The sequence below is a fragment of the Balaenoptera physalus genome (assembly GCF_965194825.1).
Source record: "Balaenoptera physalus genome assembly, chromosome: 15".
NCBI classification, from domain to species: Eukaryota; Metazoa; Chordata; class Mammalia; order Artiodactyla; family Balaenopteridae; genus Balaenoptera; species Balaenoptera physalus.
Genome location: NC_138894.1, coordinates 62,713,679 through 62,731,400, shown reverse-complemented (window position 1 = coordinate 62,731,400; position 17,722 = coordinate 62,713,679).

Genomic DNA, 17,722 nt, shown 5'->3' with positions numbered 1-17,722 from the left:
AGTGTTAGCAGCTTAATACAGTACCCGTTAATTATCTCAGTTCTGTAGGTAAGACGTTCAGGTGGGCTCAGCTGGACTCTGCTCAGGTCTGGCAAGGCCAAAATCAAGGTGTGAGCTGGCTGGGCTGGTGTCTAGAATTTCTGGGAAAGAATCTGCTCCCAAGTTCATTTTAATTGTAACAGAACTCTGCTCCTGTGGTTGTACGACTGAGGCGCTCTTTTCTTGCTGGTTGTCAACCAGGGGTCCCTCTCAGCTCCTAGAAGATGCTCTCTCTTAGGCCTCTTCCATGTGGTCCCCTCCATCTTCAAGTCATCAAAGGTACATGGAACCACTCCCCCCCCATGCTTCAAATCTGTGACTTCCTTTCCTGCCACCAGCCAGAGAAAGCTCTCTGCTTTTAAAGGGCCCGAGTGATTAGATTAGGCACATCTACCAGATAATCTCCCTTTTGATTAACTCAAAGCTGACTGATTCAAAACCTTAATTGGGTTTTAAAAATCATTTTCCATACAATGTTACAGAATCAGGGGCTTGATATCTCCTCATATGCATGGATTAGGATGAGAAATCTCAGGCGGGAATATTTTGAATCTGCCTACACCCAGGGAGCCAAAGCACTTTGGCATTTTCATCTAAATGCTGGACTAAGCTCTTATCACAGGACTTCCTTCCCTCTGCCCCAGAGGAAAGGGTGGCACTTGACAGGGTGGCTGCCTGGGAACCCCTGGCCCTTCTTTCCTCCTCCTTTTGGGACAGGCTCTGGGGCTTTTCAAGACTGAGGGGGGAGTCCTGCTTCAGGACCGCTGGGGCTCTGCTCGTATTATCACCTTCCGGCTTCCAGAGCTTCAACCAGCCCATCCCACCCAGGTCTCTGCTGGGCTCTGCCCTGCTTTGCACCGCACCATCTACATGATCTCTGGTGGCCATCCACACTCGCCTCCTCTCTGCCCGCCAGAATCTGGCCTCTACCGGGCCCCACTCCTTTAATCGCTGTCTCCCCCTTATCCCAGTGGACACCTTCCAGGCCATATTTCCCAGGCCTTACTGTGAGGGCAGGGTTGGATTCCATCTTGTACCCTGTTGTATTGCCAACACCCGGCCCAGTGCCAGGAACATAGCAGCCACTTAGCAAGCATTTGTTGTGGTTCCTCTGGGTTCGTGTATCTGTGGGGTCCATTTGCTAAAGTGTTTCTCTCTGCCTCAAATCCAAACATATGTCACCACCCACCCCTGCAGCAAGTGAAGCCCCATGTCACGTTCTCCTTGGCCTGAGGGCAGTAACCAAAGCAAGGGGCTGAGTGTGTGGGTCCCTCAGGATGAAATGCTCCACCAACTCAGTTCTGTCTCACACCACACGCCACACACACACACACACGTGGGCCAGAGACTCCAAGTATCTTGTGGCCCATGGCTGGGGAGGCAAGAGTCGCCACCCTCAGGCTTCCGCCCCTTATCCTACGTGGGCCCCAGGTCAGCCATCTCTCTAGGAGTTTACTTGTGCTGGCCTTAATCTTTTCTTCTTTCCATCCCTGAAGTGGGACCCATGTTCTCATTCCCCAGGGACCCACCCACTTCCTCTTGGGAGTCCAGCCCAGGATAGTGTGGTTTGAAGAACGTTCTAATCCCAGCCCCAAAGCTCTGAGAGAAAAAATGACTAAAAGCCCTGGAATGTGGAGCCTGCTGCTTCCTGCAAAGCATTTTGAATGAAACACGTAACCAACAGCTGCAGCACAGAGAATGGAAACTCTGAGGGACGTCATGGCTCCAGTCCTCAAATAGCAGGCTTGTGAGCAGAACAAGCTCTTTATTTCTGCCTAGTCTGGACGCCCTCGGCGCCCACCCGTCCAGGCTTTCCTTCCAGGAACCGGGCCCACCGTGCCAAGGACGTGCTCCTGTCGCTCACTTATTCCAAACACTCTGCAGCCCTCTCAAAGTCCCCAGCTCTTCGTTGGGGGGTGGTAAGACCCCCTTCCCACTCATGAGCACCCAAGGGCATCTAGGACCCCACAGCCGCTTCCCCAGCGATCTTGAAGCAGGACTCCCCCATCAGGTCTCGTGGAGCCCCAGAGCCTGTCCCAAGAGCACATCTGCCAGCTCAGTCCCCATCCTGGAATCAGCCCCATGCCAAGCCTGGCAGTGGCAGCCGGCTCATGCCAAGCTCTAGAATAACGTTACTCAAGGCTGTTCTCAGCATGGACTTGGGGCTGAGCAGGGAAGGATAGACAGTCCCATGCCGGGGGCAAAAGGCCTGGGAGTTAGGAAATTCCTAAAGATCACCCCTGAGTGAAGGGATGATACACTAACACTTTTTCAACTTCTTTATTAAGATACAGGCAGCGAAGTGTATTAATTTTAAATGGTACGGCTCGATGAATTTTATATATGTATATATCACCTGGATCCAAATATGGAACATTTCAAATACTCCAGAATTTTCCCTGGAGCCCCTCCACAGTCAATACCCATCCCCTCAGTGGTAACCACTCTCAGAAATTTTTTTCTCTTACCGTCAATTAATTTTGCCTGTTTGGGGACTTCATTTAAGTGGAATGGCAAGTAGTATGTGCTCTGGCCATGGCAATATTTTGCTCCACATCATGTCTGAGATTTACCCACGTTTAGACGCACTCACAGCTCTATGGCACCTACTGTGCTCCAGGCACTGTACAGAGAATGGCACGTTGACTCTTTGCACTGAAGCCTTGATCTTGAGCCCATTTTGCAGATAAGGAAGTCGGTTAAATCAGCAGTTCACTGCCACATAGTCAGGATAGGGAGGAGGAGCAGGAAATCAAACCCAGGGTAGATGGACTCCAGAGCTGTTTCTCTCTTCTTTCCTCTTTGCAAATATAGAAGACCTGCTCCCATTATACCAAGAAATGGGAAAACATTGCCTTAGAGATCTACAGGCTGGGATTTTCTCACAAAGGAAACTTTCATTTCAGGCTTTTGTGCACCCAAGAGCCCAACAGGAGTCCCCGTTTTACTCCAGCTCCACTAGTCCCCAGGCCATAAGACAAGGCAGAGGCAGAGGGCCGAGCAGTGGGCTGGGAGGCATCTCAGAGCACCAAGCCCGAGGAGAAGAATGAAGAGGTTCATTCATTTAGTCAGCAATATTTATTGAGTACCTACTCTATGCCAGGCACTGTCCTGGGCACTTCCTTTTTGGTTATCTACTGCAATGTAGCAAACCACTCTAAAACGTAGTGGCTTTAAATGAACAACAAACACTTATCATCTCTCAAGATTTTATAAGTTGCCTGGTTAGTTCTTCTATTGATCTCACTGGGGGTCTCTCGTGCTGCTTACAGCCAGATGGCACCTGGGATGGCAGTCATCTGGGCACTTGACTGGACTGGCTGAGTCAAGATGGCTGACTCTCGTGTCTGGCACCCTGGCCAGGACCCTGGAAGGCTGGGCTCAGCTGGGACTCTAGGATTGCTGGGATTCCCTCTGTCTCCATCTACTCTCAGGGTCTCTCCCTCTCCATGTGGTGTTTCCAGGTTTCCTCTCCACATGGAATTCTCCAGCAGGGTACTAGACTTCTTACATGACAGCACAGCACTCCCAAAAGTGCAAAAGTGGAAGCCCCTACACCTCACTAAAGCTTAGGACCACACTGATGCAGCGCCACTTTGGCCGTGTATTATGGTTAAGGTGAGTTGCGGTACCAGACCAGATTCAGTGTGGGCGGGAACTCTACAAGGCAATGAACATAAGGAAGCGCCATCTTTGGTGACCAGTTACCACCCAAAAAAGTTCCTTTTTTTTTTTTTTTTCTTCTTTTTCACTTATTGAACAAATATACATTGTCAGGCAAACAGGCAAACATTTCCTTCTTGAATGGAGGAAACTTAAACTAAATATCACTTTTGTTTGGTTCACTTTTGTTTGATCATTCAGGATAACAGCCCTGAGAAGCTCTGTAAAGGGTAAGTAACATTCATGGAGTGTTAGGTTCACACCATACCCCAGCTTAGTGCTTCACAAATGTTAACTATTTACTTCTTACTCATTTACCCTCCTTTGAAGTAGGTATTATCATTAGCCCTATTTATAGATAACGAAAAGGTTACTTAAAAAGGTTTTCTATCATTGAGTTACAAACCACCCTAAAACTTAGTGGCTTTAAAAAAAAAAAAAGGTTTATTACCATTCCCAGATTCTGTGGCTCAGGAAACAAGTAACTCAGCTGGGAAGTTCTGGCTTGGGGTCTCATGAGATTGTAATCAGACTGTGATTGAGGCTAGGGTAGGCTTACGGGCTTCTTCACTAATATATCTGGCACCTGGGCTGTGAGGATGCAAACAAGTAGGGGCTGGAACAGTGGGGATCCTGGGGCATCTCTAACTCTCTATGACCTTTCCACATGAGCTCTCCAACGTGGCAGCTTCAGATTAGCTGGACTTCTTCCATGGCAACTCAGAAATCCAAACACATGTGTCCTGAGAGAGCAAGACAGAGGCTGTGACACCTTTCCTAACCTAGCCTTGGAAGCCATGCAATGTCATTTCTGCCATATTCTACTTAAGACAAAGGCTTACCCCAACATGGGGGAGGGGACATCAATTCCATTTCTTGGTAGGAAATGTGTCAACAAATTTGAGCCATGTTTAAAACCACCATAGTCTACCCTCTGCACATCAATTAATTTCATTCCTCCTACATGCAAAATACACTCACTTGCTTCGAGTGATCCCCCCAAAGTCTCAACTACTATGGCCTCAGGTTTAGGCTAGAGGTCTAGATTCTTGTCATCTAAATCACCCAGCTATGGAGGAGGGTCCTCAGAGGCAATTCCTCAGGCACAGCTCCTTGAGTACTATTCCTCTTTACCTAAAGACTTGTGAGCTAAAGAGACAAGTTATCTCACCCATGCACACCCAACACACAATAATGGAAAAGGCATAGGAGAACCACTATAAATGCTCCCATTCAAAATGGACAGGCACTTCCCTGGCGGTCTGGTGGTTAAGACCCCACGCTCCCAACGCAGGGGGCCCGGGTTCGATCCCTGGTCAGGGAACTAGATCCCCCATGCTGCAACTAAAAAAAAAAAAAAAGTCCCACATTCCTGGTACACCCAAATAAACAAACAAAAAAATAAATAAATAAATCTTTGTAAAAAAAAATGTGCAGAGAAGGAGGCACTTAGGGGTCACTAGTCCATAGCAATTTTGAAATTCAGCCAGGCACATATGGCCAATTTCTTGCTTAGAGCTCAGTTCTACTGCCTGGGGATATTTCTCTGTGGCTCTTGGATCTATCCTCTGGGTTCTTGGTTCCACTTTCTTAATCTTCCTTTCTTTTCTATTAAAAAACTGGCTTTTTTTTTTTTGACAGCTGAGCAGTTTTCTCAGCTTTCTTCCTTTCCACAGAATTTGGGAGCCCAAAGTCCAAAAAAAATTGGAAGGGGGTCATTTTGTTCTACTCTGTCCCTTTTAGTCCAAGCTGATTGTGCTTCTGCCTATATAATTCTGTTTAAAACTTCGTGGGTTTCCGATGGATCCTGTTGAGGTTCACTCCATTAGTCAAAAGCTACACACAAATATCATAGAGATCAGCTCTTCTCTACCTAGAAACTTTGTGAGGCTGTCAAGAAGGATAATCCCCTTAAGGTTCTTAGAAACCTTATTGTTTAATGAAGAGAATCTGTGAGGCACACTCTTGAAATATTTAGAGGGCCTTTGTCTATTGGAAATATTTTATGAAGGATTAGGTCTTTCTGAGGTTTCTTAGAGTCCCACTCTGGATTTTATCTTTGTCTTAAAGTCCTTTCATACTTTGAGAATTTTTTGCTATCTGGAAGTCTGAGAATGAGAAACAAGATATACTTGCAAACCCAACAAACTCCTGGCTTTTTTATATTTCCTATAAATTTTGTTTAAAAATTAGAGTTTCCTTTTTAACTCATCTTTCTCCATCTTTATCATGTGCAGCTAAAATAACCCAATTGGCACTTTCAACATTCTGCTTAAAAATCTTCTTAGCCCAAATCGTTGGCTCATTAGGTACATTTTCTACTGCCCACATCACTTCAAGTGACAATGTTGCTAAATTTGCCTCTACTACATAATAAAGATCCCCTTTCCTGTGACTCTAACAACGTTTTCCTCACTTTCTTTTAAGCCTTCACCAGCAGCCTCCTTGAGGGCCATCAGGCTTCCACTAACAATATCTTCAAAACCCTTACAATTTCTGCCCACCCCCCCAATCCTAAGCCACAGATGAGGCAGATTAGGCAGCTCTCCAGGTCTAGGTAACAAAAAGTCTACCTATAGCATTATAACAAAACATCCCAGAACGATGCTCTTAAAGCAATAACAATTATTTATTTAGCTCACAAATTTGGGGGTTGTCTGGGAATAAGCCAGACAGTTCTTCAGAATCTCTCTCATGAATTTCTAGTCAATTGGATGGCTGGGGCTGGGGTCACCTCCAATGCTTATTCATTTCCATGCTTGGGACATAGGCTAGGAAGACTCAAACAGCTTGGGCCTGATGTCTGGGGCTCCTCAGGCATCTCTTTCTTTGAACGTGATCTCTCTACAAGGTAGCCTAGAGTGGCTAGATTTCTTTCACAGTGACTGAAGGATCCCAGCATGAGTGTCCCAAAAGGAACCACCAGAAACTTGCATGGTCTTTTCTAACCTAGCCTTGGAAATTATACAGTGTTACTTCCACTGCATTCTATTTGTCTGGGCACTCTTAAATTCACATCCACGTTCGAGGGGAAGGGACGAAAGACTCCAATTCGTATGGGAGGAGAGTTAAAGGATGGTGGGCATGTTTTCAAGCCATCACAAGAAGTTAAGTAACATGTCCAAGGTCACACAACTGGAAAGTGACAGAGTTGAGATTTGAACCCAGGCATTCTGGTTCTAGACTCACAACCTTAACTGCTTGCTAGTCTTCACTGCCTCCTGTATTTATGGACACAGGGGTAGATGGTATGTGATGTAAGGGTAGGTGGGTCCCCTGTCTTGGGAAATCTCCTGACTTGATTTTCTACACTCAGCTTTCTCTCAGAAAGGTGGTGGGACTCACATTACCTTCAGGAAACTGAATTAGAGAATCAGAATTGGAGTAGCCGCCTCTCGAGACATTTTCTCCTCCCTGAGATCATTTTCTTCCCCTTGGCCATCAGTGCCTTGGTTGTGGTTTCCATGTCACTTTCACCATGGCCTGAGACACCTTGTCGACTCACTCCTATGCACTGGCTTTCATCTTCTCACTAGTGTGTTGACGTGGGGGAAAGAGTCATGTCCTTTGACATTTCAAGAATGTCTGCCAGACCGTTTGATGGAAAGCTTCCTCTAAAGCCTGCAGATTATGCATCAGAAGATGAGGCTTTTTTTTACCAGGCTGTGTTTTCCTAAATTTCCTTTAAGGCTTGACTTTCAACAGATTTCAAAGATTACAAATGACATTTTTGTCATGAGCATTACAGTCCTGAATAGGGTTTGCACAATAGACCAACACTTCTAGTAAATCTTGTCTGGAATAATGTTTCATATTCTGAATGACACCTTGACGCAGAGGACAAATCAGCCAGGAAACAAATGTTGGTCAGGCAGGGCTGCCATGAATGGTTATGTGGTCTGTGCACTGCACAAAGGGGTCTGGCCACGGAAATGAGTGGAATGGGGCCTGAAACCCAACCCCACATTCCACTGGCCAAACCGTCCACCCGGGTGAGGGACTGTGTCTGCCTGGAGGGAAAAAGCGCTTTTTCTAATTTGTCCACCCAGAGAGGCACCTTTTTCTAACTCAACAAAAATACCACATATACCAGCGGCAGCACTAGGGGAAGGCTGGAAGATATAATAAAACATTATATTCATCTACTCCTTAGGACAAGTAACAGAAATCAATGCTGGCAAATAACAATAATAAACTTATTAAATTTCAAGAAAGGGATGAACAAATGGGCCTTGAGAAAGGCCAGAGCCAGGGCAATTCCAAGGACTTAAGCAGCTGGAGTCAATGAACCTCCTCCCTCGAACACTTCCATTAAAGCAGCCCCATTCCAACAGCTTCCCCAGAATCAGAATCTTGAGAAAAAGAATCTTTCAATCTTGAGATTGAAAGAATCTGACTGGCCCAGCTTGATTCAGCTATTCCCTCCATACCCATCAGCTATGGTGGGCAAACAGGGTGGAGAAGAGTCACCTAGTATAGAACTTATACCGTAGATTCAACTGCTGAGCCCCTCACCATGAGTATCAGAGTGGTGCCCAGAGCCCAGGCCCTACGTGTGAGCTGTGCAGCCCTCCAAGAGTTGCCTACAGCAGTTCCGTACAATTGTCTAGTATTGGTCATCCCCAGGAAGGCTGATAGCTAATCAATGATCTTCCCATGAAGTCCTGAGAGGCTGATCTGATCCACCAGTCAAAAAAAAATAGATTCTTGTGGCTGTTCAGCCATTTGGTTTCACTCTATATGCAGCAGGCAATGATGTTCTCCATTTACCAAAGATCTTATTTATGAGTGCTTTTAGTGTCAATGGAAAGTCGACTCTTTATATTCTGCTCCTTGTTGGGACTTGTGTCCCTGACAGACTTGAGTCATGTAGCTCCATAAACTACTCAGAGGCCAATCTACAACCAGAAAGGAGTTCTGGCAAAAGTCACAAAACTAGTTTGCAGTGTCCTGATGGGCAACCTCTCAAAGTATTTTTTTTAATTATTATACATTAAAAAATAATCTAACAGAACCCCATGTAGCCGCTCCCCAGATTCAACAGATGTCAACAGTTTGCCATATTGCTTCAGATTTCCTTATCTTTTTAAAGAAATAAAACATTTAACAGCTACATCCCTGCCTCATATCCTTTCTCCCCTCTGCCTACATATATGGGTGCCGTCCTAAAGTCTGTAGTATCTTTAATTTTGTATCTATAAGAGATGATGTACGTTCACTAAACTTATTGCGCTAATCATTTCATGACGTATGGAAGTCAAATCATTGTGCTGTACTTACATGTAAGCTTTATGCAAACTTACACAGTGCCATATATCAATTATAGCTCTATAAAACTGGAAGAAAATAAAAAGAAAGAAATGGAGGAATATATCTAAACTCAGGACATCTGTCCTCAGAGATGGTCTGTCACAGACATGGGTTCCCTTCAATCAAACATTTCTGTTGAACTCTTCGTATCAGTTGAATATGAATATGAATATGCTGTTTTGTAAGTAGACAAAAACAAATGTCATACACTTCTGGAAAAAATAAATATAAAAAATTAAAATAATTATTGATAGGGAAAAAAAGTCGGTAGCATCATTTCCAAGAGTGATTTTTTTTTTTTCAAGAGTGATTTTGATTTTGATTTTGATTTTTGTTTGGCCCTCAGGTGCAGTTGAGTCAATTATTCTCCATGGCACTCCCATCACTGTTCCTTCCATGCAAGGACCTCTCTTGTTTTATTCATTTATTCCTCTGATCCTTGTTCACCACCCCAGTCCCTCCCTAGGCTGGGTTCCTAGGGGAAGCATCCCAAAAAAAGAGAGAGAGCAGGGTGGAAGTTATGTCCTTTATATGACTTAGTATCCAAAATCATCACGTCTGCTGAACTCTATGGGCCAGAATAGTCACAAGCCCCTGCCCAGATTCAGTGGGAGGGAATGTAGACCCCACCTCTCAGTGGGAAGAGTGTCAGTTACGTTGCAAGAACAGGATGTGGGGGGGCGGGATATTTATTTTGGTGAGGCTATCCTAGGACAATACCGTCCCCAATCCTACCTACATTGTTAAGTAGGGTAGCGAGACAACAGTGGATGGACAGGCGTCCATTACTGCTGGAGTACAATATGCAGACAGAGGCAGCCAGATACAAGACTATAAGGATAGGTCACGGCAGGTTCTGGAGAGCCTTAAAAGCTTACTTAGGAGAATGCTTACAGGCAAAGGAGGACTTTGGAAGCCCCAGGACTCCCGCTCCCTCATTCCCATCACCCAGCACCTCCTCTGTGCTTGATGAGAAAATATCTAAGACCCTCTCTCTATGGCTAGCTGAGCAGAGGAACTCTCAGAATTGGTCTGTGCCCTCTGAATAAGAGTCAAGGGTAGCCAGCCACCAGCCCCTACCCTTGTCCCTGTGTGTGCGTGTGTCCACACCTACCTGGTCAAGCCCAATCTCTCGACCCCAGAGAGATATGGATGCTGCTGCTTGGACAGCAGGCAGGGACTCTTCAGAAGTGCCCTTCCAGGTCCACTCTGAATGGTCCTGGGCAGAGCAAAACCCACACTTCACACACACACACACACACACACACACACACACGAGTTGCAGCAGTATCATATCAAAGATAACAAGGAGACAGCACTTGTCTGATAGTCAGGAGTCCTGTGTTCTCATCCCATCTCTGCCCAACCATCTGTCACCCTTGGGGAGACCATTTACCCTGCTGGACTTTGCAGGCAAATGCAAGAATTACACTAGACAGGCGTTTTCTTCAAGTATAGTCATTGGAGCTCAGCTTTTAAAATCACCTGACACCCACTAGCATGTCTAAAATCAAAAAGATTGACAATATTAAGTGCTGACAAAGAAGAAGAGCAACCGGAACTCTCATACATCGCTGGTGGGGATGCAAGATAGTATACCCACTTTAGAAAAGTTTGGCAGTGTCTGCTAAACTTAATACCTTCCTTATGAGCCAGCAATTCCACTCTTAAAAGATATTGAGGGGCTTCCCTGGTGGCGCAGTGGTTGAGAATCTGCCTGCTAATGCAGGGGACACGGGTTCGAGCCCTGGTCTGGGAAGATCCCACATGCCACGGAGCAACTAGGCCCGTGAGCCACAACTACTGAGCCTGAGCGTCTAGAGCCTGTGCTCCGCAACGAGAGGCCGTGACAGTGAGAGGCCTGCGCACCGCGATGAAGAGTGGCCCCCGCTTGCCACAACTAGAGAAAGCCCTAGCACAGAAACGAAGACCCAACATAGCAATCAATCAATCAATAAATCAATAAATCTTAAAAAAAAAACAAAAAACAAAAACAAAACAAACAAACAAACAAAAAAACCCTTTAAAAAAAAAAAAGATATTGAAACATATGTCTGCAAAAAAGACTTGCGCAAAATGATCATAGCAGCTTTATGTATAACAGTCAAAAATTGGAAGCAGTCCAGGCGTCCATCAACAGGTGAACAGATAAACAAAGCGTTTAATAAAAAGAAACAAACTACTGATACATGGGTGGATCTCAAACACATTATGCTGAATGAGAGAAATCAGAAACAAAAAAGTGGATACTGTATGACTCCATTTATAAGGAAGTCCAAAAACAGATGAAACTGAACAGATGATGATAGAAGTCAGAACAGGGTTGCCTGGGGGCTGGAGGGTGGGGTGGGGAGACTGGAAAGAAGATCCATGGGAATTTCTGGAGCGATAGAATTGTTCTAAATCTTGATGGAATGCAGGTAACACAGATGTATATATTTGTCAAAGTGCATGGAACTGTATACTTAATATCTATGCATGTGCAACACTAGCATACTACAATTTTATAGAATAAATTATATTGGATGTCCCTGGTGGCGCAGTGGTTAAGAATCCACCTGCCAATGCAGGGGACACCGGTTCAAACCCTGGTCTAGGACGATCCCACATGCCGCGGAGCAACTAAGCCCGTGCACCACAACTACTGAGCCTGCGCTCTAGAGCCTGCGAGCCACAACTACTGAGCCCGTGTGCCACAACTACTGAAGCCCACACGCCTAGAGCCCATGCTCCGCAACAAGAGAAGCCACAGCAATGAGAAGCCTGCGCACTGCAACGAAGAGTAGCCCCCACTCACTGCAACGAGAGAAAGCCCGTGCGCATCAATGAAGACCCAATGCAGTCAAAAATAAATAAATTAATTTAAAAAAAAGACTTTAGGCTTAAAAAAAAAAGGAAATGATATTGTAAAAAATAATCTGCATGTCACTGTTACACTTTAATTTTTTAAAAATATAATCATCCAGACTGCCTGTTAAAATACAGCTTCCTGAGCAATCCCATCCTCCTGAGTCAACGGGGCCCGGGGATCTGCATTATGTACAGGCTCAGGCTTTGGCAAGAGCGTGAGATTTGAGACCCACGTCCCCGGGGGCGATAACCACACGCTTGTCTCCCGCCCAAAGTCCCCACCGCACACGATCCCACCGGGCACTTGGCGCCTCCCGCTCTCCCCAGGCCCCCCCAGCCCTCTGCCCAGTCGCCCCTGGTAACCGAGAAAGGGCTGGAAAACCCTCAAAGTGCAGCCGCCCGGGGAGGGGCCGTCCGCAGTGTCAGCGAAACAAGGGCAAATACAAAATGCGGGGTAATTGGCGGTTTTCTAATTCGCGGCCCTTTGTGCGGCGGCGCGGAGCCGGCGGCCGCGCTCCCAAGCCGGGGCCTTTCAGCCGCCGGGGGGCCGGGCCGCCGAGCTCCCCGCGCTCCGCAGCGCATAATTAATCGGGCTTCACAGGGCCCCGGACAAAGGCGCCCATTCACCCCACCGCTCCTCCCCCCCACCCCGGGGATATTGTTATTTCTAAAAACTGCAGCCAGCTGGGCCGCAGAGAAACGTCAGCTCTGTGGGAGAATGAGCGGCCAGGCCGCCGAGGAGAGAAGGAGCTCTGTGTCCGCGCTCCGAGCGGGATTTAGAGGGCCAGGGAGCCCGGGGTGGGCAGGGGGCCCGGGGTCTTTTCTGAAGTCTGCAAGACTCCTCAGAAAGCCTCGTGATTTCCATGGGGCCCTGGAGGCCAGTGCCATGGAGATGGTAATGGGAGGCATTGAGGCCGTTCTTAGGGAAGGAGAGAGGGGATGCATTCAGGCCGCCAGGACCTCAGCTCAGCTCCCGGGTGGGAGGGGCCGATGGACTGCCAGGTGGGAAGCCCAGGGTGCCCCAACCTGTACCCCGCTCTGCCCGACACCAGGGAAAATACATCAAGGAATAAAGGCCTGAGTCTGGATCCGGGCGGCCTGCGGTTTAATCCGGGGCTGAGGATGCAAAGACCCCATAGTCACCTGGCTTCTGATCCGAGGACCACCTGGGGAGCTTGTTCAAAAGGAAACCTATATAGACCTGGGCCTCACCCCCAGAGAATCGGCTCCCAAAGTCTGGGCTGGGGCCCAGGCATGGGTATTTTCATAAGCTCTCCGAGCTCCTCTGCAACCCACCGACCTCGCTGGATTACCTCTCAGTACTCACTGCCCCAGGGAGACGGCTCAGGTGGCCCACTTCCTATTTCACAGAGGAGGAAACAGGCCCAAGAATGTAAATCGACCCGCCCAAGGTGACCGAACAGAGCTGGAACAGGACCCTGGGTGGTTGTGTGCAACAGCAGAACAGAGGGAGAGGCTGCAGAAAGGAGGCTTCCCTTCCTCCCCAGAACGTTTCTTGACTGCTCAGGCCTGCTCTGGACTCTCCCTTCCCTTGGCCTTTCTTTGCACGAGATTGATCTGCCTAGTTAAATTCCTCCAGTATGTTCTGTCTCATGGGTTCCCTGGGGTTTCTCCTACCTGCTCCATCAGAGGCACCCCTGAGTACAGCCCGGAGATCACTTTGGGTTTATGTCCTGGCCAGTGCTGAAAGACCTCCAGGCAAGGCTCCTTGTATGTGGGCAGCATCTCATGACTCCAAGGTCCAGTCCTCTAGGCTGTGTTCCCCTTCAAAGCCCAGCACCCTTCCCAGGCCCAGCCGAGGGGTCAGCAGTCCTGGGTTTCACCTTTGCCACTGAACCCAAGGAAACGGGCACCCATTCGTTCCTCCTCCCAAAGCTGGGAGCAGTCGTGAACAGCCACCATGGATTTCCAAAACCTCAGCATCCTGAACACCTCCCAGAACAAGCAGGGGCCTTTCCAAAACCCTGCCCATCCCAGCCCATGTCGTGGAGACATTCTGTCCCTCAGCTGTACTCTGGAAAAATGTTCCCTCAACCTAAGACTGCCAGTGCTGAGCAGGACCACAGGCCTTGGAGCCAGACTGTGCCATAGCACCTCGCTCCTCTTGCGAGGCAGGGAAAGGAAGCCTCCTGTGTTCTCAGAGGAGCCCGGGCCGGCCTCCAAGGCCCAGAGAAAGTGTCCAAACAAGCTCACTCTGCTTCCACCAGGCCGTGCTGGACACTGGAAAGTCAACGTCATGCGACGCTCGTATCTGTGGGTGGGAGAATGTGCAGAAGAGTCAAGAACGAAGTGGAGGGAAAGAGAGCAGAGAGTTCAGCCAAGGCCTGGCCAGGCCTCTAAGGGGGCAGCTTGGCTGCCTGGTAGCAAGCCGACTCGGGCACAGCCACTGAGGCCAGCAGAGACTCCCAAGGGAACCCTATGACCCAGCAGCCCCCAGTGGCCCAGCCACCAGCATGGTATCAAGCAGAAGATCAAGCTAGTTGTCTCCCATTAAATAAGCTTTATTTAGGGGACAGAGTGATCCAATACTGTCTGAAAATGAGAGGAAGAAGGCCCAGCTATAAGGAAACCAGACTACGTAAAAAACAATGTCCTTGAAATACACGCTGAAGTGTTCAGTGGTAAAAGAGCAAAATGTCTCTAACTTGTTCTCAAATGATTCCATCAAATGTAAACAACTGGTGAATCTTGGGAAAGGGCTTACAGAAATTACCCATTACTGTTCTTATAATTTTTCTGAAGTTTGAGATAAAAACAAACAACAAACAGTAGACAGCATACCTCCCCAACACACACACATACACAAATAACACAGAATCGATATTCCAAATCCTATACCAGGGATGAGACTCAACTTTCCTGTTATTTGCAGTCCCCACATACATCTTTCACTATCTCCTATTATAGCAATTTGTGAACCCAAGCTGGTTGGAATGTCCTTAAGGAGAACGTCCATGTTGTTTATCTCTATAAACCTATTGCAGCTAGCACTGTGCTTTGTAAACAGAAGGCGTTCAACCACACCTGCCATCCAGTCATTGGCCATGGAAGGCTTCTGGCTCTGAGTGAGACGGAGGAAGGAGGAGGAGACGGGGGAAATGGGGAGAAGGAACCAAGAAAGATGGTAGGATCTATATAGATTTTTCCAGTCCAGTACACTCATGGCAGAACTGATGATTTTTTTCAAGGTTGATAGTCAGGCCCACCTAATCAGATCCTTCCAAGAAGCTTGGAGAGTAACCCAGACCCAGTAGGGCTGCCCCATCAGGTCCCCTCACAGCACTTACAGACCTGCATAGCCTGAACCTGGTCGTGTTCATTTAAACGTGTGGTTACCAGATGGGATAATGTATTCATTTAAACTTCATCTCGTTCTCTGAGTGTTTCATGTATGTGCATCTTGTCTCCCCAGTGAGACCACAGGAGTAAGGGCTTTGCCTCCTCCCGCCCCGGCACCATGGCCACCCTCATGGGTATAGTGGAGACACAGACGCACAGAGAGCCCTCAAGCGCCTCCACCAGGGACTAAGTCTGGTGTGTTGTCTTCTACATCCCCAGCACTTAACACAGCACTTGGCACATAGTTGGAACTCAGTAAAGACTCACTGAACAACAGAATGAGTGGAAGTCTTGTTGAGTTGAGTTGAGTCAAGTTGCTTTCTTTGCCAGGACACACTAAGCAGTCTCTTTTGAGAGGTGTTCTTCTGGCCTCAGATGCTCAGCCACTGAGGCAGAGCCAGTGCAGGCCTTCCCTCTCTGCCCATCCTCAGAGTGGATCCCTCTGGATGCCCATTCTACCATGTCCCTGAGAAAGACAGCAGCACTGTCTCTGCGGCCAGGGTGATATGGTCAGTGTCTGGAGAGAGGGTCTCTGCCTCTTAGAGTCTCTTCTCGTGGTCCTCTGGAGTGGGGCGGCCTTGGGAAGAGAAGCTCTGCTAGGCACATTTCTGGTGGGGACAGGATCTTCTGTGAGAGAGCTCTGGGTCAAGATTACGGTCCCCGCACCTCCACCCCCTCACTCTGCTCCCACATACACGGGCATGGACAAGGCTGGGCTTGGGGGCAGCAGAGTGCAGCCCCCTACCGGTGCCAGAGACTCTGGGAGGGCAGTGGGCTTGGCAGGGGCAGGGGGAGTGTGACCACATAGTCGTCAGGAGCGCCATTGTCTTTCCTGGTGCTTGGGGCCAGGGCACTTGTTACAGGGCAGTGGGACGGTTCCTCCTGGGTGCCAGCGAGAACAGGAAACTGAGGCGTGGGGGTCTTCAACCAGGCCCTCGGAAACCATCCAGGCCTCCGGAGCCTTGTGCAGTATCCTTCCTGCTGCCGCTTTGGAGCCTGGGCCCCAGGTCGGTCCAGGGAGAAGTTGGATGCCTTCCTGGCCTTGAAGGATGGGACATTTCAGGCTGCGCAGAGAAATCTCTGAGGGAAGATTGGGGGAAGGGGAAGTTCCTCCTTTAACATGCCCCTCCTGTGGGCTGCGCCATCTTGACAAAGCTTCTCCCTCCCTCAGCACCTCTCACCATGTCCCTGGGCCCCTCTAGAGGAAACCACTGGCTGGGCCTCTGGGGCAGAACTGGCCATGCTCCCAGCACCCTCCATGTTTGCTTCCAATCCAAGAAAAAGCCAGGCTCCCAGGCTGGGAACTCCTGCCCTCCCCCTTCTCCCTTTCTTTTCTTTTCCTCTCCCCTGCACTTTCCCCCAGCCCCACCTCCCAACCCCAAGAGCTTCCAAAGTGACAACATGTGGTCCCAAATCAAACCCTTGTCCTCAGGCCCCTGCTGGCATCTCTCCCGGATCGCCCAGCTTCTTCCTCCAGCTCCGTGCAACCCGCCACCCTCCCCACCCCTGCCCCCGCCATTCCTCTTTGTGGACAACTTGCTAAATGCAGCCAAACTTCCCTTTTCAGTCCACAGACCTCATAAAACAGCTGCAAAAAGTCAGCGTCTCTGCAAGTTCTCTTGCAAAGTTTGGCTGAGAGCAACGCCCGCTGGTTCTAGCCAGTGCTTCCCCCTCCTCCCCCTCCAGGCTCGGAAGGCCCGTCTCCTCCTCCAGGAAACAGTGGGGAGACCAGACCCCCTCCAGAACTGCTCCCAGAGACAAAATCTCCCCAGCAATCTCATCTAGAGAGAACTCCCCGAGAGGGGCCCGGCTGAGAGTAGCCAGGGGGAGGAGACTGCCCCAAGACTGGGCTGGTTTCCTGACCCTGCCCAAGCCCTCTGGGACCCTGGGCACTCCACTTACTCCCTCCGGGCACAGTCCTCTCGTCTGGAGAACAAGGGATGCATGGATTGGTTGACCTTCAGGGCCCCTTCCAAGTCTGAAATTCCACAAATTGGTCAATTTCTCCTTAGGGTGCCAGTGACGGCAGACAGAAGGAGCTGTGCCCAGGGACACATGTCTCACTGAGGGTGGTCTGACTAAAGCACAGGTTTCCTAAACTGCATTCCGTGTTCTCTCTGTGACACTCGGCCCTCAGTAAAAGAGTCTCTCACTCCTGATTCCTGATCGGAATCACCTGGGGAGACTACACCCTATCCACCCCAGCCTACGCTTCAGACCAAAGAAACCAGAGCCTCGGCTTGGGGCCTGGTCATCATTCTGTTTGGGAAGTTATGCAGGTGATTCTGAATGAGCACACAGAGTTCAGAAGCATTGTGGGAAAAGCTTCTAGAAACTAAAGATGAAGCTCTAAGCCAGAGTGCCACATCTGGGTGCCACCTTCTTCGCTGAGAAGGACTTGAGGCCAGTAGGATGGGCTCTGCGATGAGCAAGGCCTGTCTGTAGAGCAAGGCCTGTCTGTCGTGGATGGGTGGGGAGGGGCTGTGGCCTGCCATCAGAT